This window comes from Sceloporus occidentalis, unplaced genomic scaffold (assembly GCF_023333645.1).
Source record: "Sceloporus occidentalis isolate IW3139 unplaced genomic scaffold, rSceOcc1.0.p SCAF_125, whole genome shotgun sequence".
Taxonomy (NCBI): domain Eukaryota; kingdom Metazoa; phylum Chordata; class Lepidosauria; order Squamata; family Phrynosomatidae; genus Sceloporus; species Sceloporus occidentalis.
The window spans coordinates 241,094-265,000 of NW_028317105.1; the positions used below are offsets into that span (position 1 = coordinate 241,094).

General features: G+C 45.5%; 1 protein-coding gene across 1 annotated transcript in view; it reads left to right on the forward strand.

Annotated features, from left to right (window-relative positions):
- LOC149281980 (connector enhancer of kinase suppressor of ras 2-like) overlaps positions 1-23,907 on the forward strand; it is a 180,444-nt gene that overhangs the window by 94,574 nt on the left and 61,963 nt on the right. The window lies entirely within an intron of this gene.

The window sequence follows — 23,907 nt, forward strand, 5'->3', positions numbered from 1 at the left end:
TGGAATGAGGGACATCAGAGGCGGAATAAGGAACAACAGGGCAGGAATAAGGGACAGAGTAAGCTGTTTCCTAAAGAGGGACTGCCCCTCCTACAGAGCAACGCACTACGGGGTACAACCTCCGATGTAATAGAAATATGTTATATCTGGAAATACCTGAATTCCGCAGCAGGGGGGACAAGAAGAGTTAAATCAAATTAACTGAGAATCTCACATCTGTTCAGCTCCTTAATGTTTATGGATTCATTTCTCAGCAGGCAGGATTCTGTCGAAAATGTTGTGCTGTAAGAGTGAGAATTCTCACTGGCAGAAATATCAGGGGATCTAGCGGTAGCTTCATGTTTGCAACTTCATGGTCAAAAAAGTCCTTTGATGTTCCTGCAACATCCATCTTCTGTGTTCTGCGGCAGAAATACTATTCAATTAGTTAGATAGGTTAGTTTTGCCGCTGGCAATATTTGAATGTGTTCAACCAACTTAAAAAAAATTAAAAAATACTGCGTTTTAAGTCTACTTTCTGTTTTTTTTTTTTCCTTTAGAATTTATAGCATAAAAGATGAAATGTAACACACCTAGCAGATCAATTAAAAGATATACGTTTGAACAGATGACCAAAGGCAATGTACATTCACGTTAACTAAATATGTTCAATATCTGTGGTTCCCCTAAATTATATATATTTTTTTATGAGTGATGGAGGGCGGGGAGGGTAAGGCGTCAGCAGCTACAGCGTTAAAGTTTGTCCAGCTGCTATAAAGTTAAAAGCCAGGCTTTTTTTTCAATGAACATTAAAAATTAAATAAATAAAATCTGAAAGTCATGTATGGTATAAATGTCAACAACCATTTGCTGATTTTCTGGCAACACGCCAGCACTAATTTGTTCACCTATTAAACGTGCAATTCCGCTAAGACAAATCTTTAATGGCACTCTTTAGTATGTTCCGCAAAACAAACCTTAGCAGATCTGCCATTTTATTCTTTGCTTTGGAGATGATTGTTTTACATCTCTTCCTCTCCAACAGAGAGTCCTGGCTGTTTAGTGGCAAGGGGCAGGTTAAGAGCCCCTCTGCCGCACAACAAGGTGCCAATTGCCCGCTTGGGTGGTAAAACTCACTGTAACGCCACCGCTGCATGGCTTGGTTAAAACAGAGATAACTGATTTCCCCAAGCGCTTTATTGTGAAGTACTGTGCTGTCTCGGCACAAGCTCCGTAAACATTTCCGCCTGGTGGAGAGCTGAGATATGACATCATCATATGAGGGTCACAAGGGCAACATTAAGACACGCCCCACTCCCTGTCCATGGATGTTTACCCCCCCATCAAAATTCATATATAAAGCAACTCCCACTGATGGTATTGACTCCACCCACCGACACCATTAGCCCCGTCTACCGATGCCATTGCCCCGCCCATCTATGGCATCGGAGGCATCCCAGCTATGATATCCTGGCATTCAGCAGTAAGGATAGTGACGCTGGTTTAGGCCACTCGAGCCTCCTGACACTGACATCTGTATTTCTTTATAACTCCTACAGAGGGCGCCATAACGTAAAGTCCTTTCCAGGCTTCCTCAATGGGGAGAATAAAGTGATTAGAGAGGGGCCAGGAAACAAGCTGCGGAACCCTAAAGTTCATACTAACATATCGCTAATATATACTATGTAATAATTCAAACATGTGGCCCTCTACCACAGCTAACTCACAATACCTTATTAAAATGGTTTATATGTTCTGTATCCCGTCAAGAGAAATAATATATATGTCCACATTCATTGACTCATTTCACTCATTTGATTTATTTGATACTGAACTAATTTATTTAAACGCGTCCAATAAATCACCAACTGTGTTACATTATGTGAATGTGTCTACCTTTCTAAAGCAGGCTTCTCAGATCTGTTACATTAAGAGTTTCATTATTTAAATTCCTGCCCGCTCGGAACTTAATGGACTTTTTTTTCCTTCCCGGGAATATCCATTTAATGGTAATGTGTATTGATCTAGAGCCATATCACACACAATTTGTTCAAAGTATTTAATAGAAGACATTATGTTTTAAGATGCAAAAAGTGGAGACTTCCACAATATCATTTAGGCATTATTATGTCTTCAGTTGAGTCTTAAAGGGACAGTCCAGCCATCATATTCACAATAATGCACATTATCCCTTTAATTAACATTTGGAAACACATAGAGGGATTCGACACAATGTAATAAAGAATGAATATTAAAGTATCTACCGGGTGTTTTATATTCATTCTTCATCCATGTGGTTGCAAAGGGGATTGGAACATTCCCTTTAAGTACCTTCGAGATATCCAAATAGGATTCTAACCCTATTGCAAGGGTTAAATGTAACAAACAATTATACTCACAGGATCAAACCTTTTTAAGGGATCCTTCCAAGGATCCAGTTCTCTGTTTTTTGGGTGTAGATGCCCATCCCCTCTTTTTTTAATTCAGGGTACACCATCTTTAAATCTGTAGAATATGTTTGATCGTATCCTGCTTAAAAAAAAATATCCTGAATAAAGTTCCTGGAAGTATTAGTATTTTTGTGAGTTTCATATAAAGAAACTGAAATCATTCAATTTGATTTCGCCGCCTACGGAAGATCACATTTAGAGCGCTTCAGATATGTATGTATGTAAATGTTATGGATTTGGGACAATTTAATATCATTGCTATAGTTTATAGCAAACAGGCAACTGAGTTTCTTCTTATCTTATTTTCTGGTCCGTATTTTGATCTTAAATTTTGTTTTCCAGCTGGGTTTCAACTGTTCCTCTATTACCTGCATTTTTTTTATTTATGGAAAAAGCATTTTGATCGCATAATGTCATAATAATGTCTCATAATTTTACAGTGTGTAAAAATAATAATAATAATAATTAATAATAATTATATATATATTTAATATAATATTTATTATAATAATATATACCGTATTTGCTCGATTATAAGACGACTCTGATTATAAGACGACCCCCCAAATCTGAATATTAATTTAGGAAAAAAAGAAAAAGCCTGAATAAAAGATGACCCTATAGGAAAAAAGTTTTACCAGTAAATGTTAATTCATGTAAACTATTTTTTTTTAATAAAAGCTATGATTGAGAAAAATATTTTGGTTTTATTTCCTTCTATTTTCCAACCTGCCCCCCCAGTTATGCACATCTGCCGCAGAAATGCCTTATACCTCCTATATGCCACTGTGCCCCATGATATGCCTTTTAACCCTCTAAATGCCACTGTGCCCCATGATATTCCTTTTGATCCCCTATGTGCCACTCTGCCTCCAGAAATGCCTTATACCCCTATATGCCACTCTGGCATTAAGGGGGTTAAAAGGCATATTATGGGGCAGAGTGGCATATAGTGAGGTATAAGGCATTTTAGGAGGCAGAGTGGCATATAGAGGGTTAAAAAGGCATTTCTGGAGGCAGAGTGGCATTAAGGGGGTTAAAAGGCATTTCATAGAACACTCTGCCTCCAGAAATGCCTTATGCCCCCCATTTAACACTCTCTCCCCCTCCCTCCTCCAAACTTACCGGTGCTTCTGACTTCCCTGTCATGTAGCCGGGGCAGCGCAGACCTTCCCCGACTGTCAGAGATCAGAGTTCCCCGAACCGGTGCGGCACTGGCACCGGTGCGGGGAATTCTCTCTGACAGTTGGGGAAGGTCTGCGCGATGGATGCAGGCAACCCCCGCTGCTAGCCACACCTCCTTCCGGCTGCAGCGTAAGTTGTCTACGCGAATCGCGTAGACATCTACACGCTGCCCCGGCTACACACCGGGCACTCAGAAGCACCGGTGAGTGGGGGGGGGGGACACAGGAGGATCCAGGTCCCCTGCAGCTGCGGGGGATCTGGATCTTAGTCGTCTCATAGTCAGACCTATTTGAGGTCTGATTATAAGACGACCCCGATTATAAGACGAGTGGTATTTTTCTGAAAAAAACCTTGTCTTATAATCGAGCAAATACGGTAATAATAATAATAATTATATATTATATATCATATTTATTATTATTATTATTATTATATAACTACCCCTTTAATGAACATTTAAAGGTAATAAGTATTATAACCAAATACCTCTTAATATAGTAATTAATCTCATTTAAACTTGATTTTGTTCTTCTACGCACATGGGGCATTTGCAGGTAATTTTGCCAGTGGATTAAGCTATCATACTGTGTTCCAATAATACAGACCTATTGTTCAATACAGTTCTAGGCTCTGCATTTTTCCTTAATTCAATTTATTCCTTCCAACTGTAGATCAGATTATGCTAATCGTATCAAAGAATCTAATGTTAATTTACCTGGCATCAATCTAATTTACCAAGTAAGTGACATTGCCAATTGAGTATTAAATGGCAAATAAAAAACAACTCATCCCATCTGCTGTATTTAATTACATATATCTTAGCCCCCTGATCCATAGGTTTGTTACACTTTATGTAAAGTATCATTATATCAGGTTTTTTTTCTTTACTATATTATCATTGAACATTTCTGCTAGGAGGTCCTTCTGGGATAAATTAATTTTAACATGTCTTCCGATCACGTTACCATCAAACGTTACTCCGCTTTGACCCTGATATTTTGAGGTCGTTACTGTATCTTCCTTCTTCCGTGAAGCCTAACCTTGGTGTGGTTTCCTTGTTCCATGGCAATAATCCCTTTCTCAAGGCTCCTTGCCAGACACCACTAGCACCCCAGCCACAAAACCGGCAGGCTGATGTTGGGCAATGAGGGTCCCTGGTGCGCTGCTGTTCAATAGACCTGTTACATGGGAGATCTCTGATCCCTAACCGGCCCACTTATACTACTTTACTGGGGATGACGGCCATGGAGGGGGCTGCTGGGTAAAAATGGTAAAAATGCCTCCAGGCAAGGGAACTGTAGTAAAAAAACTGGCATTTACAGGTGGCACCAAATGGATCCCGTGACCATTTTGGAGTCAAGAAGGAATTTTGCCCATTTTGAGCTCGATGGACTTGTGTCTTCTTTCAACCAAAATTACTATGTAACTAATGAACAGGATACTTTAAACCGCCTGTTACTCTTCCATTCATTAAAACCAAGCCCATTGCCATCGTAGGGTTGGTAAACCTTTATAGAGACAGCCCGTGTTTAGAAGGATCCATATTCATCTCACGAACATCTAGTTGGAAGAAAATTGTCATTTTTGTTTGGACGGTGGTGGTCAAAGAACCAATGGGAGAGCAGTATTTCTATTATGTCCTTGTGCAAACGGCCATAAAATGGCTTTGTGGCTGATGACACTATGGAGGTGAAGAAATTAACTCGTAGGGCTTATATAGTCTGATACAGTATATATATATATATATATATATATATATATATATATATATATACACTGTGATAAGCTGCCATTAAAGCCATGCATTTAGTTTCTTTTCTACACGCATGTATATGGGTATCTCTAATCCATTTACAAGCACTGGATCTTCTCTCTCATATACTCGACCACCAAAAGATCAGCAGCTTATTAGTATGAAAACACGCTGTGCGGATTGCACATACGAGCTGGATCCAAGAAACTTGTGATTTCATTCAAAACAACCTTCTTTCCAATTCGGAATAGCTGGTGAGAATGAGATTGCGAGTCAGTCTGGCAGTCTGTAGACGGAGCGAGTTCCAGGCTTCTTCCATGCTCAAGAGTGATTTCAAGGAGTTTTCCTACCCATGGGCTTAGAAAGCTAGGGGATTTCTCTTTAACCCCTTAATGACAAAGCCCGTACATGTACGGGCTCAAAATGCATTGTTTTCAATGGGTTTAGGGACCGCCCATTGTCCTTAAGGGGTTAAAATCTTCTTTTGCTTTTATTTTGAACATTTCTGTATATCTAAGTCCAATGCGCATTGCGTTGCACACTTGTGGCTGTGCGTTACCAATAATACGTATGTCTGCGTGATGGATAAGCTGCAGCAATCCTATGATTGTCACTCGAGGGGTAAATTTATACATTTATCCTTGTTTTTTAAAATGTTGTCCATGAATTACAGGATAGATGTGCAGAAATGTAACAATATAACCACAGAAGTAGTTGAACTTAAAGAAACCTAATGCCAGCTATGATGTATACTTTGAGGAGTTGCTTCACTCCTTCTGTCCTTCTGTCCTGGATTTCCAAAGATAGCCCTCTTTCTGGCTACCTGTACTGGTATCCTGTGGTCCTAATGGTATAGTCTTGTAGACATGGTTCTTCGGCACATACCGTCTGTTGGCAGTCTATTGGAAGAGGCTACCACGTGCATAATACGTGTTACGAGCCAACGGCACGGTATACAAAATACCAAGGACCTAGTGAAACTCCACTTTCAGGACTATGGACAGCTCCCTAATAAAAAAAGAGCATTTAGAAAGAGCAAGTGATCATGAAGTGATATTGTCAGGACCGGGGACGGCCACCTACCTCACGGCGGGGATCGCCGTCGTGGGGAACGGATTCGGGACGCCAGCTCCCTCGTGGCGCGATCGCTCGTCCGCGGGGAAGGCCATATCCCCGGCCTCGATTTTGCCGCACGCCGCGCTTGGCAAAAGCGCGCGCTTTCCTCGTGGCGGGGGGGCGTGGCTTCGTCCCGGAGGATGGAGGGAGGCAGGAGGGAGCTGCCAATCAAGGGAGGAGCCGGACTCCCTTACCCCTATCCTTCTCACACCAAGGGGAGGGCACCAGGTGTGTGGAGGAGGGGAACAGGTGCACAGAAGAGGTAATCAGGTGGGAAGGGGAGGAAACCTCTAATTAAAGACCCTATAAAAGCCCAATAATCCCTTCACAATTTGCTTGCTAGTTGAGCCAGTTTCCTGTGGATTCCCTATCACCTACTTCTCGAAGATTATTGAACTTTCTGCTTGACATTACGGTATTTGACCCTTTGTTCCCCTTTATTGGATTCATCTACTTGCCTTGCCCTTTATCTGGAACTGTGCCTTCGTTTATGAACCTACGCTGCCTGCCTTTGACCTTGGAACTGTTTTTGACTACGCTGTTTGCCTTTGCCCTTTATACTGGAACTGTGACCTCGCTTATGAACCTACGCCGCCTGCCTTTGACCCCGGAACTGTTTTTGACTACGCTCCTTGCCTTTGCCCTTTATCTGGAACTGTGCCTTCGTTTTTGAATCTACACTGCCGTGTTTCTTTCCTTGGAACTGTATGTTGTTTATTAGTTGCTCATTAAAACACCTTACTTACCAAACCTGCGCTACGCTCCGTTCCTGTTTCTGACAAAACTAGCAAGCCACCATGGAGCCAGCAGGAATGGTAGAGGCTATCCAGGCCTTAACCCAACAGCTTGCAGCAATTGCCCAAACAGTCCAAGGCGTACAAGATAACCAAGTGAACCTGCAGAATCAAATACAAGTCTTGCAGGGGGGACCACTACCTCTACCCATGGGTCCACCCCCCGTTCCGCCTATGGAGCCACCAGGAGGGGGTGCTGCAGCTGCTCCCGAACCACAAGTACCATTACCCGAAAGATTCAACGGTGATCGTAGTAAATACCGGGCCTTTACCACTTCATGCGAAATGTTGTTCGTCCTCAAACCCCGGACCTACGCTAATGACTTTGTAAGAGTACGAACTGTAATTTCTTTGTTGTCTGGCGGTCCTTTGTCTTGGGCACAACATCTCCTCCATACGCAACACCCTGCATTGGACACTTGGGTCCAATTCCGACAAGCCATGGACGTTTTATACGAGGACCCCCATATTAGAGCTACTGCTGAAACGGCGATCCACAACCTCCGACAGGGTCGCAGACCTGTAGAGGATTACATTTCAGAGTTTCGCCGCTTGTCCGTGGAAATAAATTGGAACGAACCGGCTTTACTCCACCAGTTCAGATTGGGCCTATCAGAGACTCTGAAAGACGAACTGGCCCGGGTAGAGACTCCTGTCACTCTAGAAGCCCTGATACACATGGTGACACAAATGGACAGAAGACTCCGTGAACGGAGAGCCGAACGTACCGCTGTCCCAGGATGGGCTACTCGCTATAATCTACCCCCTAGAGCACCGACTACCCCAGCGGGTTACCCTTCATCATCACCGTCAGGGGAGGAACCCATGCAGATTGGAGTGACTAAAGGACCTTTATCTGAGTCTGAAAAAGCTCGCAGAAGAAGAGAGAAACTCTGTATGTACTGTGGAGCGGCGGGACACATAGTCCGTGACTGTACCCAATTAGCAGCGAGAGGTAAGACAACTTCCCTGCTCACTCCTGTTTTATTGAGTGGTACGGCTTGTCACTTATCCATTCCGGTTTCGTTACAGTGGAGAAATAAGAACACCTCCCTCAACGCCATCATTGACTCAGGTGCCAGCGAAAGCTTTATGGACATCTCCTTGGCCCAAACTCTACAGATACCCACACAACAAAGACGTCGCCCATTAACCGTTCAATTGGTAGACGGACGTTCTATTCAGTCCGGACCTGTTACAACAGAGACTCTTCCCCTTGGGTTATGCATCGGTTCCAGTCATACTGAGACTATCAGCCTTAATCTCGTCCGCTCTCCACTGTTCCCTTTGATCCTTGGTCTACCTTGGCTTCGGCAACATGATCCCATCATCCGTTGGTCATCAGGAGAGGTTACTTTTTCATCTGTTTTCTGTCAACAGCACTGTTTCCCGACATCAGTTTTAGCCGCCACTCAACGAAAAGAAGAGATAGAAGCTCCTATGATTCCCTATCAGTATTGTGAATTTCGGCAAGTGTTCGACCCTAAAGAGGCAGAACGACTCCCACCACATCGACCCTACGACTGCCCAATAGACCTTCTTCCAGGAGCAGCTATTCCCTTCGGAAGGATATTCCCCCTTTCAGAACCCGAACTAAAGACTTTAAAGGAATACATCGAAGACAGCTTGCGCAAAGGATTCATTCGACCATCCACCTCGCCGGCGGGAGCGGGTATATTTTTTATTGAAAAGAAGGACGGGGGTCTCCGTCCCTGTGTGGACTATCGCGAGCTTAATCGTATCACTATAAAAAACAAATACCCACTGCCGTTAATTCCTGAGTTGATGGATAGACTTCGAGACGCTACAGTGTACTCCAAGATCGACCTTCTGGGAGCGTATAATTTGGTACGTGTCCGAAAAGGGGATGAATGGAAGACAGCCTTCCGCACTCGATATGGACATTACGAGTATCTGGTCATGCCTTTTGGCTTATGTAACTCACCTGCTACGTTCCAGCATTTTTTGAACGATGTTTTTCGAGACATGTTAGATCCTTATGTAATCATATACTTAGATGATATCTTGATATATTCCCCATCCCTCACAGAACACAGACAACACGTAAGATCAGTATTACAACGACTACAGCAGCATCACTTATTTGCCAAGATATCCAAATGTATTTTTGAGACTGAAAAGGTGGAGTTCTTGGGGTATGTAATAACCCCAGGAAAAATCGAAATGGATCCTAAGAAAATAACCTCCATCCTCCAATGGCCGGTACCCTCATCGGTTAAAGCAGTACAGAGGTTCATCGGCTTTGCTAATTTTTACCGGAGATTTATTAATAGCTTTTCCCGTATAGTACAGCCGATCACCGCACTCACAAAGAAACGGACTCCGTTTTTGTGGAACCCACAAGCCCAAAAGGCGTTCGAGACATTGAAACAAAGGTTCACCACGGCTCCAGTGCTGATTATCCCCAATCCCCAGAAGGCCTATTTTCTGGAAGTAGATGCCTCCAGAAGTGCGGTGGGAGCGATTTTGTCACAACGCCATGGGGAAAAAGACATGTTACATCCCATCTCTTTCTTTTCTAAAAGACTTACACCTGCAGAGACTAACTACAGCGTCGGGGACCGGGAGCTCCTAGCCATTAAGATGGCCTTGGAAGAGTGGCGCCATCTTTTAGAGGGAGCCATCCACCCAATCACGGTTTTCACAGATCACCGTAACCTGGAATATCTCAAGAAAGCTGAGAGATTATGTCCCCGCCAAGCCCGATGGGCTCTTTTCTTCATGAGATTCCAATTGCACATAACGTACCGCCCGGGTACAAAAAACATGAAAGCTGATGCGCTCTCCAGATTATATGACACCGACTCTGACATCACCACCAAGGACACCATTCTTACACCAGCCCACTTTCTGGCCCTTCAACCTTCCTTGATGGAAGAACTCAAACAACACAGTCAAGCACTGGGCAAGAGCCCAGAAACAACCTCTTTACGTTTCTTAGATGGACTGTTTTACAAAGACAAACAAATATATATACCTCCCTTACTGCGAGACACTGTCCTTCATTCAATTCATGACCATCCCCTGGCAGGACATGGAGGTAACAGGCAATCGATAGACTTAGCAGCTCGATCGTTTTGGTGGCCTACGATGAGACGGGATATTCAACGATACATCCGTTCGTGTTCTGTCTGTGCCCGTTCCAAAGGAAGTAACGCTCCACCTGCCGGTCTTTTACAGCCTCTCCCCATTCCTGATAGACCCTGGGAGGACATCACCGTCGATTTCATAGTGGATTTACCTCCATCCCAAAAACACAATACTATCATGGTCGTGGTCGATCGTCTGACTAAAATGGCCCATTTCGTGCCTGCCACCAAGTTGCCCACGTCTTCAGAAACAGCAGATCTATTTATCGGGTCTATATTCCGTCTACATGGTATTCCACGTTCCATCCTATCGGATAGAGGAGTGCAGTTTACGTCCAAATTCTGGTCGGCTTTCTGTAAAGGATTACAGATCCATAGACGTCTATCCTCGGCCTACCATCCCAGCACCAACGGACAAACGGAAAGGATTAACCAGATCTTGGAACAATATCTGAGATGTTATGTGGCACATCAGCAAGACGATTGGTTACAGATGTTACCTTTGGCCGAGTTCGCATATAACAATCACACTCAGACAACAATAGGTATGTCCCCGTTTCGAGCCAACTATGGATATGACCCCACATTTCTCATTGATCTTCCTCCAGCTCAAAACACCCCACCAGCGGGGGAACGTCTTCAGGTACTACTACAGACCCTACCGATACTAAAGAACTCCCTCCTCAAAGCGCAACAAGACCACAAGAAATATTATGACAAACACCGGAGTAAACCTCCCTCCTACCAAGTAGGGGACAAGGTATGGTTATCTTCATCCCATATCAAGATGACTGGACTTACTAAGAAACTGAGTCCCAGGTTTCTTGGTCCCTTTCCCATAACCACCTTGGTAGGATCCGCGGCAGTACGTCTACAACTCCCACAAACGTGGCGGATACACCCCACTTTCCATGTTTCGTTGATCAAAAAGTGGGTACCGGATGCCAACCCGAGAAGAAATGAACCACCACCACCACCCGTATTGGTGGAAGGATCAGAGGAGTTCGAGGTAGAAAGAATCCTAGACTCCCGCATTCGCAGAGGACGGTTGGAATATCTGGTCTTATGGAAGGGTTATGGGAGGGACGAATGCACATGGGAACCTCTCGGTAACATACACGCCCCTGCGAAACTCAAAAGATTCCACGCAGCTCACCCCAGCCGCCCAGGCCCCCATGGCGCCCGGAGGTCGCCTCTACAGGGGGGGGTGTGTCAGGACCGGGGACGGCCACCTACCTCACGGCGGGGATCGCCGTCGTGGGGAACGGATTCGGGACGCCAGCTCCCTCGTGGCGCGATCGCTCGCTTTCGCTGGCAAAAGCGCGCGCTTTCCTCGTGGCGGGGGGGCGTGGCTTCGTCCCGGAGGATGGAGGGAGGCAGGAGGGAGCTGCCAATCAAGGGAGGAGCCGGACTCCCTTACCCCTATCCTTCTCACACCAAGGGGAGGGCACCAGGTGTGTGGAGGAGGGGAACAGGTGCACAGAAGAGGTAATCAGGTGGGAAGGGGAGGAAACCTCTAATTAAAGACCCTATAAAAGCCCAATAATCCCTTCACAATTTGCTTGCTAGTTGAGCCAGTTTCCTGTGGATTCCCTATCACCTACTTCTCGAAGATTATTGAACTTTCTGCTTGACATTACGGTATTTGACCCTTTGTTCCCCTTTATTGGATTCATCTACTTGCCTTGCCCTTTATCTGGAACTGTGCCTTCGTTTATGAACCTACGCTGCCTGCCTTTGACCTTGGAACTGTTTTTGACTACGCTGTTTGCCTTTGCCCTTTATACTGGAACTGTGACCTCGCTTATGAACCTACGCCGCCTGCCTTTGACCCCGGAACTGTTTTTGACTACGCTCCTTGCCTTTGCCCTTTATCTGGAACTGTGCCTTCGTTTTTGAATCTACACTGCCGTGTTTCTTTCCTTGGAACTGTATGTTGTTTATTAGTTGCTCATTAAAACACCTTACTTACCAAACCTGCGCTACGCTCCGTTCCTGTTTCTGACAGATATGATGTCATGTCTCAGTATTCTCCATCCTGTGATGACATTGTGCAAGGCTGCGGTGCTATCTCGCTCCTTTAGGGATTTAGGGCTCTGTCTGCCCCGAATCGATCCCACCGGGTAACGCTAAGGCAGAAAGACGATCATTGTGTTTATAAAACTTGGGCTTTTATTGCCCAACTTTGTAGAGAAGCACAAAATGTGTTTGTGGATTTTTGGAAGGCCCATTTAAAAATACATTATTCTGCTATAATTTAGGAAAACCCAGAAAAGTCCCTTCTTCTGTCATCACTTTTGGTTCTGATGACACCAGTAATAATAACTATAAGTAAAATGGCTAGAATTTACTGCGTGGCTTTACCTTTAAACGGTTTTCTCTCTTAATTCTTTTAGACATTGAAGGTAATCTGTTTTTTTCCCCCCTTAATTTCAGAATTTTTTGTGATTTACAACAAACCTGGGATTTTAGTGACAATATTATGCGGATCTCAATTTATGGTTCAGTGGTGCTAATTAATTTTGCCACCATCTCTTCTCACGCTCCCTACCCCAGGCACTTCCGAACAAAGAAAAGTAACACGGAATGTTTTTTGTTTTTTTCTCGAAGCAAGGTTTTTAACTCGTTCTGTTATGCTTTTGGTTTATAGACACACTGAGAGGCACCAGTTCAGAAATGCCTTTCAGGGGTTTTTTCTGCTTTTGGGCAACGAATTTCATTTCCCGGCCGTTCGGTTCAGACAAAATATGGGGCCTTTTTTGATTTGGGACGACGTTGGGGGAATACGTATTTATTTATATAACAACGCATGAACTAAAACAACCAATTTTATACTGATGGCATCATACAAAAAAAAAAAACCTGATTTAGGAAATGCTTCATTAAATGGCAGATGTGAAATGTCAACTGGATTAATCAGTGAGATCTGTTTATTCTCGCAAACTCAGAAATAAAAAGAGTTCAGGCATGGGCGTAGGAACTAGACTTGGGCACCAGGGGGCTCTTCGTGTTCGTCTTCGTGCTCGTCTTCGGGGAAAAAAAAATCTTCGTATTCCGCGAATATTCGCCCGTTCCTGTCTTCTCTTCGGGCGAATATTCGCGGACATTCTTCGTGCTCGTTTAATCTTCGTTTTCCTCCTGGTTGCCTAGCAGGGGTTAATACGGGGTTAATAACACATCACAGCAGCAGCAGCTGCCGTGAAGGTACGTGTGTGCAGCTCTATTGGTCGTTTCGGCAGGGGGCTGGTCTGGCATCAACGAGTGAATTGCAGAACTGCAGAATGCACTTCATTCGTTGATGGCAGGCGAGCCCCCTGCCGAAACGACCAATAGAGTTGCACACACATACCGAGGTGTACTGTCCATAGATGTTTAATAAAAGAATAGGGAATATTTTACATTTTTAAATTGATTTTGGACCACTTTACATGCCTAACATTTGCTACCTATTTACAATGGCATACTTTGCAACAACCCAACTTACTTATTGGACAGGACTGGAAAATAGCAGGACTGTCCACCAAAATCTTGGGTGTGTTGGCAGGTATGCTGATGGAAAAATGTTGGACAAGAACTAAAAAATAGCTTAGGGTTAATGTACGGTTATGTTTAAGATTAGTAGCAGTGCACTGGTTTGGTTAAAGATGGATTATGTCTAAATAATAATAATTAAATTTTAATGTTTTTTTTTAAAAAAAAATAGGGGTTTATTTAAATGTATTTTAAAGTTAGATTTATTATTTAGTACTTGATTATATTTATTAAATGTTTATAGTAGCGTTACCTACCGAGCTATAACTACCTATGTGTATTTGCATTTTGCATACCTAGTTTAGCTAAATTAGATGGGACAGGACTGGAAAAAAGCAGGACTGTCCCTGAAAAAGTTGGGTCTGTTGGCAGGTATGTGGATGGAAAAATGTTATAGGGTGAAGTGTGAGTTATAGTGTTAATGTAATGCTATTAGTGAGTGAAGGCCAGGGCAAATAACAAGGAAAAGGTCCTTGTGTTTTGTGCATTGTAAGTGTGTGTGTATGTGTGTTATGTGTGATGTCACTGTGTGTTATATGTGTTATATGTGTTATTGTGTGTGTTATGTTTGGTTGGTTGTGTATCAGAAGGAAAATAATGAAATGGAAAAGGAAATGGGAAAGGCAAATGAGTGGGCAATTGGCGACCCGCTCACCTGTTTCACCCCAGGGCAAAGCACCCAAACACTGTCAGTCTTAGACGTTTGGCAGCAGACTTCCAGAGCTCAGACACAAGGCCCTAGCGTAAGCTGGCCACTCCGGCGGAGGTAGCAGGCGTTGCCACACCGCAAACAGAGGCAGCCAGGGGGGAGAAACTGCCCTTACCATTAGGGACATTTTGGGCATGACTCTAGCCAGGAAGCGAACTGGCAGAGAAGAGATGCTGGCACCACCACCAGCAGCAGCATTGAAAAGGCGAATGAGTGGGCAATTGGCGACCCACTCACCTGTTTCACCCCAGGGCAAAGCACCCAAACACTGTCAGTCTTAGACGTTTGGCAGCAGACTTCCAGAGCTCAGACACAAGGCCCTAGCGTAAGCTGGCCACTCCGGCGGAGGTAGCAGGCGTTGCCACACCGCAGACAGAGGCAGCCAGGGGGGAGAAACTGCCCTTACAATTAGGGACATTTTGGGCATGACTCTAGCCAGGAAGCGAACTGGCAGAGAAGAGATGCTGGCACCACCACCACCACCACCACCACCAGCAGCATTGAAAAATTGGAAAGGCGAATGAGAGGGCAATTGGCGACCCGCTCACCTGTTTCACCCCAGGGCAAAGCACCCAAACACTGTCAGTCTTAGACGTTTGGCAGCAGACTTCCAGAGCTCAGACACAAGGCCCTAGCGTAAGCTGGCCACTCCGGCGGAGGTAGCAGGCGTTGCCACACCGCAGACAGAGGCAGCCAGGGGGGAGAAACTGCCCTTACAATTAGGGACATTTGAGGCATGACACTAGCCAGGAAGCGAACTGGCAGAGAAGAGATGCTGGCACCACCACCAGCAGCAGCATTGAAAAGGCGAATGAGTGGGCAATTGGCGACCCACTCACCTGTTTCACCCCAGGGCAAAGCACCCAAACACTGTCAGTCTTAGACGTTTGGCAGCAGACTTCCAGAGCTCAGACACAAGGCCCTAGTGTAAGCTGGCCACTCCGGCGGAGGTAGCAGGCGTTGCCACACCGCAGACAGAGGCAGCCAGGGGGGAGAAACTGCCCTTACAATTAGGGACATTTTGGGCATGACTCTAGCCAGGAAGCGAACTGGCAGAGAAGAGATGCTGGCACCACCACCACCACCACCACCACCAGCAGCATTGAAAAATTGGAAAGGCGAATGAGAGGGCAATTGGCGACCCGCTCACCTGTTTCACCCCAGGGCAAAGCACCCAAACACTGTCAGTCTTAGACGTTTGGCAGCAGACTTCCAGAGCTCAGACACAAGGCCCTAGCGTAAGCTGGCCACTCCGGCGGAGGTAGCAGGCGTTGCCACACCGCAGACAGAGGCAGCCAGGGGGGAGAAACTGCCCTTACAATTAGGGACATTTGAGGCATGACACTAGCCAGGAAGCGAACTGGCAGAGAAGAGATGCTGGCACCACCACCAGCAGCAGCATTGAAAAGGCGAATGAGTGGGCAATTGGCGACCCACTCACCTGTTTCACCCCAGGGCAAAGCACCCAAACACTGTCAGTCTTAGACGTTTGGCAGCAGACTTCCAGAGCTCAGACACAAGGCCCTAGCGTAAGCTGGCCACTCCGGCGGAGGTAGCAGGCGTTGCCACACCGCAGACAGAGGCAGCCAGGGGGGAGAAACTGCCCTTACAATTAGGGACATTTTGGGCATGACTCTAGCCAGGAAGCGAACTGGCAGAGAAGAGATGCTGGCACCACCACCACCACCACCACCACCAGCAGCATTGAAAAATTGGAAAGGCGAATGAGAGGGCAATTGGCGACCCGCTCACCTGTTTCACCCCAGGGCAAAGCACCCAAACACTGTCAGTCTTAGACGTTTGGCAGCAGACTTCCAGAGCTCAGACACAAGGCCCTAGCGTAAGCTGGCCACTCCGGCGGAGGTAGCAGGCGTTGCCACACCGCAGACAGAGGCAGCCAGGGGGGAGAAACTGCCCTTACAATTAGGGACATTTGAGGCATGACACTAGCCAGGAAGCGAACTGGCAGAGAAGAGATGCTGGCACCACCACCAGCAGCAGCATTGAAAAGGCGAATGAGTGGGCAATTGGCGACCCACTCACCTGTTTCACCCCAGGGCAAAGCACCCAAACACTGTCAGTCTTAGACGTTTGGCAGCAGACTTCCAGAGCTCAGACACAAGGCCCTAGCGTAAGCTGGCCACTCCGGCGGAGGTAGCAGGCGTTGCCACACCGCAAACAGACGCAGCCAGAGGGGAGAAACTGCCCTTACCACTAGGGACATTTTGGGCATGACTCTAGCCAGGAAGCGAACTGGCAGAGAAGAGATGCTGGCACCACCACCACCACCAGCAGCAGCATTGAAAAATGGGAAAGGCGAATGAGTGGGCAATTGGCGACCCACTCACCTGTTTCACCCCAGGGCAAAGCACCCAAACACTGTCAGTCTTAAACGTTTGGCAGCAGACTTCCAGAGCTCAGACACAAGGCCCTAGCGTAAGCTGGCCACTCCGGCGGAGGTAGCAGGCGTTGCCACACCGCAGACAGAGGCAGCCAGGGGGGAGAAACTGCCCTTACCATTAGGGACATTTGATTCATGACACTAGCCAGGAAGCGAACTGGCATCGAAGAGACACTGGCACCACCACCAGCAGCAGCAGCAGCAGAATTGGGAAAGGCGAATGAGTGGGCAATTGGCGACCCACTCACCTGTTTCACCCCAGGGCAAAGCATCCAAAAACTGTCAGTCCTTGGCGTTTGGGAGCGGACTTCCAGAACTCAGACACAAGGCCCTAGCGTAAGCTGGCTACACCGGCGGAGGTAGCAGGCGTTGCCACACCGCAACAAGTGCAACCAGGGGGGAGAAACTACCCTTACCATCAGGGACATTCGAGGCATGACACTAGCCAGGAAGCGAACTGGCATTGAAGAGAGACACTGGCACCACCACCAGCAGCAGCAGAATTGGGAAAGGCGAATGAGTGGGCAATTGACGACCCGCTCACCTGTTTCACCCCAGGGCAAAGCATCCAAGCACTGTCAGTCCTTGGCGTTTGGGAGCAGACCTACAGAACTCAGACACAAGGCCCTAGCATAAGCTAGCTACACCGGCGGAGGTAGCAGGCGTTGCCACACCGCAGCAAGTGCAACCAGGGGGGAGAAACTACCCTTTCCATTAGGGACATCTGAGGCATGATTTCAGCCAGGAAGCGAACTGGCAAAAGATACTGGCACCACCACCAGCAGCAGCGTTGGAAACGGAAAAAGGTGAATGAGTGGGCAATTGACGACCCACTCACCTGTTTCACCCCAGGGCAAAGCATCCAAAGACTGTCAGTCCTAGGCGTTTGGGAGCGGACTTACAGAGCTCAGACACTAGGCCCTAGCGTAAATTGGCTACACCAGCGGAGGTAGCAGGCATTGCCACACCGCAGCAAGTGCAACCAGGGGGAGAAACTACCTTAAACATTAGAGAGAAAAAATTTAACTTTCCAAGCTAAGAGCTGGGTAACCCAATTTGGGCAGATTGAATTTAAGAAAGGCAATCTGCTCCATCAGATGAGGTGCCATGCGTGAGCGCTGTGGACTCAGTATGTTTCCAGTCATAGAAAACACGCGCTCACTTTGAACAGTGGTTGGCGGACATGATAGAAGCTGCTGCGCAACCCATGAGAGTGCAGGCCACACACTCTTCTTTTCATCCCAGTAGCTAAGAGGATCAACATTAGGAGCAGAAGGAACTTCACAGAGGTAAAGTTTGACCATTTCAGCAGCACTACTCTCCTTTCTGCTGCTAGCTCTGTCAGATGGTCCAACTATACTGCCAAGTGCCTCTTCCCAAAACGCAGCTGCTCCACTCAGCTGTGTTGTGCTGCTTGTGGCACTGCTGCTGATGCTGCTGCTAGGGGTAGCAGACCACATCATCTCTTCCTCCTCCTGCACCTCACCCTCCTCGGACAGCATTCCCATTTTACGCTGCCAGTCACGCACCTTGTTGACCAATTGCTCCCGGTAGCTACTGAGAACATTGAATTTCAAAGCTAGCTTTCCCTTAATTCTTGGATCACAAAGGCACGCTAGCATCATTTCGGGACTCTCTTCCATTCGCTTGCGAAGGTGTACTTTTAGCAGATCCTTCAGCTTCCTGACTATGGCTGCTACGTCAGGATGTAGAGTGCCACCTTGAACAGCCTCACGGTTTCCAAGGAACACATCCATCTTGCTGCCTAGATGGGAGAACACTGGGATTACCTGGGCCAGACTGGCAGTGTTTGAGCTTAAATTTTCTGTGGCATCCCTGAATGGTTTAAGGACTGCCACTAGCTGGGCGATCACTGTCCAATCCTCCCTATTCAATGGAGAGGTAATCCCAATATTGTGCTCTGAGGCAAGATTATGGATTGCCCTCTGCTGCTCCAAAATCCTCTCTAGCATGTCTAACGTGGAGTTCCACCGTGTACTGACATCCTGACGTAGGCAGTGTACGGGAAGACCTGACCTCTCTTGCTCTTCCCTCAAAAGTTGGCTAGCCTTAACACTATGGTGAAAGTGCCCAGCGATCTTTCTGCAGCGGGACAGAACTACTGCTGCCACATTAGTTCCTTCTGACATTGCTGCCTTCACTACAAGATGGATGATGTGGGCTGCACAGCGCACACCAACAATATGACCATCTCGCAGCGCTTTCACCATATTGGCACCTCCGTCAGTTACCACAAAACCAACTTCAACATTGGTGCCCGCCTCTGCTCCCACCCAAAGGCTAAACATTTTCCTAATCGCATGCAGAATATTTTGGGAAGTGTGCTTTTCATCCATCACTTCTGCATGGAGAAGGAATGATCGGTAGCCTGCTGCAGCAACTTCCTTAGACACACCGGGCTGCCACCAGTGTGCTGTCAAAGAAAGAAAGGCATGCTGGGCGCTAGGTGCACTCCACAAATCTGTAGTGAAATGAACACACTGACCAGCAGCCTTGGAAAGCTCCTCTTTCACTGCTGCAACACAGGACCGATACAGCGAGGGGACAATGTTCCTGCTGAAAGTGGAACGTGACGGAACTGTGTATTGTGGAGCCACAGCCGCCATCAATTGTTTGAAAGGCTCCCCTTCAATCATGGAGAAGGATGCCCCTCCAACAGCAATGAACTGACCAATAAGTCGCGTTACTTTATTGGCCTGCTGTTTGGGCATCGTTCTCTTGGAGTGGAATGCCCCAAATTCTTCCAGGGTGGGCTGGGCATGCAGTGCTCCAACCTGCCTTGGTCTCTGGCTGCCAGCACTAGTTGCTGCTGCTGCTGCTGCTGCTATTGGCTCAGAAGAAGAAGCTGTTGGGGTTTTTCCACGGCCACCAGCTATGCTGCCTGCACTAAGTTTTACCTCTGCATCTTTCCCCAATAGCACAGCGTTGTGTTGAGTGCTGAGGTGATGCTTCATGCTAGCACTGGTAAAATGGCCAGACACTTTCCCTCTGCTTATTAGCTTCCCACAATGTTTGCACTTTCCATAGCGCCCTTCTTCAACATTTTCAAAGTGCTCCCAAATTGGGGCGCGCATAGCCTTGGAGTGTGCCTTGGGTGCTGCTCTTACTGCTCGGGGTGGATGAACAGAGGCAGAACTAGTGGTGGTGGGACTGGTGGTAACAGTACTGGCCATAGTGGGACTGCTAATTGCTTTAGATTTGCTAGGTTTTGCTGCTGCTGCTGGTGGTGGTGATGGTGATGATCGTAGCGGAGAAGGTGGAGGCTCAGGGGAAAATTGTGCACTAGTCATTTGGACACTGCTCCCTGAGGAATCTGATTCCTGACCACTCATCTCCTCTACTTCCTCTGGCTCATAGTCTAGCTCTTCATTAGCCAGATCGAATGGAATTCCTGCTAGGCTGGAGCTAAGACTGATATCGTCGTGAGACTCGTGACTAGTAGTAGTGCGAGCAGGAAGAATAGACTCTGCACTTGGCCTCTCAGTCTCAGGCTCCTCTGCTACCTCGCTAGGTGGAGTTCCACTATGTGTAGCCCTCTCTCTAACTGTCTTTACAAAAATTTTGTAAGGACTTGGTGGCTTGCTAGAGGTACTAGGAGGACATGGCGTGGCGGTACCAGTGGGAACAGTAGGCGCAGCACTAGTGGTGGTAGAGGCGGGGGTGGTGGTGGTGGTGGTTTTCCCTACAAAGGAATGAGATCGCTTTGGTTTGGGACCCCTCTGAGTCTTGCTGCTAATTTGGCTCTGCTTGGTACCTTGCATGCTGCTGGTGGATGGGGAAGATGCTGCTTGGGGCAAAAGGCACTTCTTTTTAGTCACTGGGCTGGTACTACTTGTGCTACCCTTTAACTTTGAACGTGCTTCTGGTGCTTTAGGCTTTCCGTAAAAAACCATAGAGCTTGTGGGCCTAGCCGCACTACTACTGCCTGCTTTTGGTGCCTTTCCTTTACTTGATGATCCTTCAAGCAATGCTTCCCCAAATGATAAGCGAGAGCTTGGCCTACTTGGCCGACTAGACTGACGCAAAGGCTGCATCTTAGAGCTGGTGGTGGTGCTGGTGGTGGTGCTGGTGGTGGTGGTGGTGGTGGTAGATGGAGCTTGTCCCTCCTTAGTCCCAAAAGGAGGATCCATTTCAAATTTTGTGTTGTGTGTGTAGTGTAGTGTAGTGTAGTGTAGTGTAGTGTTTAAAAAACTATAAAAAAAAAAATAAAAAAATAAAAATAAAAAAAAGGAAAAACGAATTAAAGACAAAAAAATTAGAGGAAGTTCTCTTCAGTGCTACTGCTTAAAAAGTAAAACTATGCACTACTGCACTGTGCTGTGTGCAATCTGCCAAAATCCTAAAGTTATTGAAATTATTAACTCAAGATTAACTATTTAATAACTAGCAGTATTTTATTTTTAATTTGAATTTACACGGGCCTAAGAGCTTAGCCTACCACTATGCTAGCCTAAAGCTATATTTCCTTACTATAAGTCTACCTCTAGGCAGACGCTCTCAAACCCACTAAGCTAAAGTGAGGTTAAATCAGATTCAGTATATGATTTATTAATTAATATTAAGTTATATAATATTAATAGATTAGAACTAATTTACTTATATATTATGTATTATAGATAGAAGAATATAGATTATGAATTAGAATTTAGAATTAGAATTACTTATATTATAGATTATGAATTAGAATATTATTATTTATAATATATTATAGATTAAGATTAAAGAAGATTAGAATTATTTTAGTACTACAGCTAGTAGCTTGAAGCTTTGCTTAGTACAGCTCGTCACAGTCAATTTTTCTTGAAAAGAATTAGAAATAAAATAAAATGTCACAGCAAAACAGTTATCTTCACTGCTTGCTGCACTCACTAGCCCAACAAGTTCACTTCACTGATGGACTGAGGTGAGCAAAACACTAAGGGTACTTTTAATAAAATTGAAATAAAATGTAAAATAAATGAGAAAATCTTTGCAAAACAGTTAACGTCACTGCTTGCTGATCAAAAAAAAACACAGCACTTATGCGGCTGCACTCACTAGCCCAACAAGTTCACTTCACTGATGGACTGAGGTGAGCAAAACAAATGAAATAAAATGAAAGATTAATTAAGAAAAATTGACTTGGTCTCTTACTGTTGCTAAAACAAAGCACAAACTATAGAGCTGCAGCACCAGTACTAATAAGATTAGCTGAACTATACGCTAGTAGTAATTAATTAATATTATTACTTTTATTTATAGCTAATTTAATTAACTATTAAGATAAGAAAGAATTAGAGAATTATTGATATTACTGATTTTAGATTAGACACTAGTAGATGTTCTGAATGTCTACAGTACACTCTACACTAGTATACTATTACTAACTATAACTGACAAATATATATATAATTTTATAATGAATTCAATTATTAATTATATTAATTAATATTACTGATTTTAAATTAGACACTAGTAGATGAATGTCTACAGTACACTCTACACTAGTATACTATAGTATATATATATATGACTGACAAATATATATATATATATAATATTATAATGAACTATTAAATTATAGATTCTATTAAATTGTAATTTATAAATTCTATTTAATTTATTTAAGCAGGACAGGCAATAGGCACTAGTGCCAGCCCAGGGCAAGGGCACCCCAGTGCCACTGAGGCACTGGGTGCACTGTCAACTCAACAGCACTTACACTAAAGTTGATGACAAATTAATTTTAAAAAAATTAAATTAATCAAATTATTATTATTAAATATATTAATTAAGTAGCACTGAAGTGAGGATGAAGTACACAGTGAGAAATGGCAGGCTAAGGCTTACCAGTCTCACACAGAACAGAACAATCTCTCTCTGTAACGCTCGGATGCAGCACAGCAGTGTTGCCAAAGCAGTCACAGCGAAAAATGAATGGATCTCTCAGGCAAGCTCTGGTCTTATAAAGGCGCCTTCAGAATTCAAAAAACAGCAGCACAGGCATTGGACGAGACCCTTAGCGTTACGTCACAAGAGTGAGCTGATTGGACAGACGAGGATCAGCTCACTCCTGTTTGAAATTTTGGCGGTTGCGCGGCAAAAACGAAGACGATCACGAAGAATCTTCGAATCTTCGTGATTGTGAGTCTTCGTCTTCGCCTACGGTTTGCCGGCACTGTATTCTGTTCTACGTTCCTTCGGAACGAACAAAAAAACGGCCTCTTCGTGCTCGTTTTCATGTTCGCCCGAAGACGAATGCACAAGTCTAGTAGGAACCCCTAAAAATCTCGGAGGGGATAGCATTTTCCCCCATCAGATCCCCACTTTCTCCCCATCTCTCACACTGTCTACCCCCTCTCCCCCTTCTCACACTATCTACCCCCTCCCTACCCTCCCTGCTCACACTATCAACCACTAGCAATCACACTCCTATCATACCCAGGCAGCCAGTACATGCTGGTACAGGGTGACTGTAAGTAATCTGCAGACCCCATATTGCTGGCAGCATCAATACACAAGGGGGGCCGCTAGCTAGGTTTCAGCATGTACTGGCTGACTTGGCATGATAGGAGTGTGATTGCTAACAGCAATCACAGTCCCATCATGCCTAGGTTCCAGCACTTACACATCCAACCAGTAAATGCTGGAACCTAGGCATGATGGGACTGTGATTGTCATTAGCAATCACACTCCTATCGTGCCAAGTCAGCCAGTACATGCTGGTACAGGGTGGCTGTAAGTGATGTGCAGACCCCATACTGCTGGCAGCATCAATACACAAGGGGGGCAGCTAGCTAGGTTTCAGCATGTACTGGCTTACTTGGCATGATAGGAGTGTGATTGCTAAGAGCAATCACAGTCCCATCATGCCTAGGT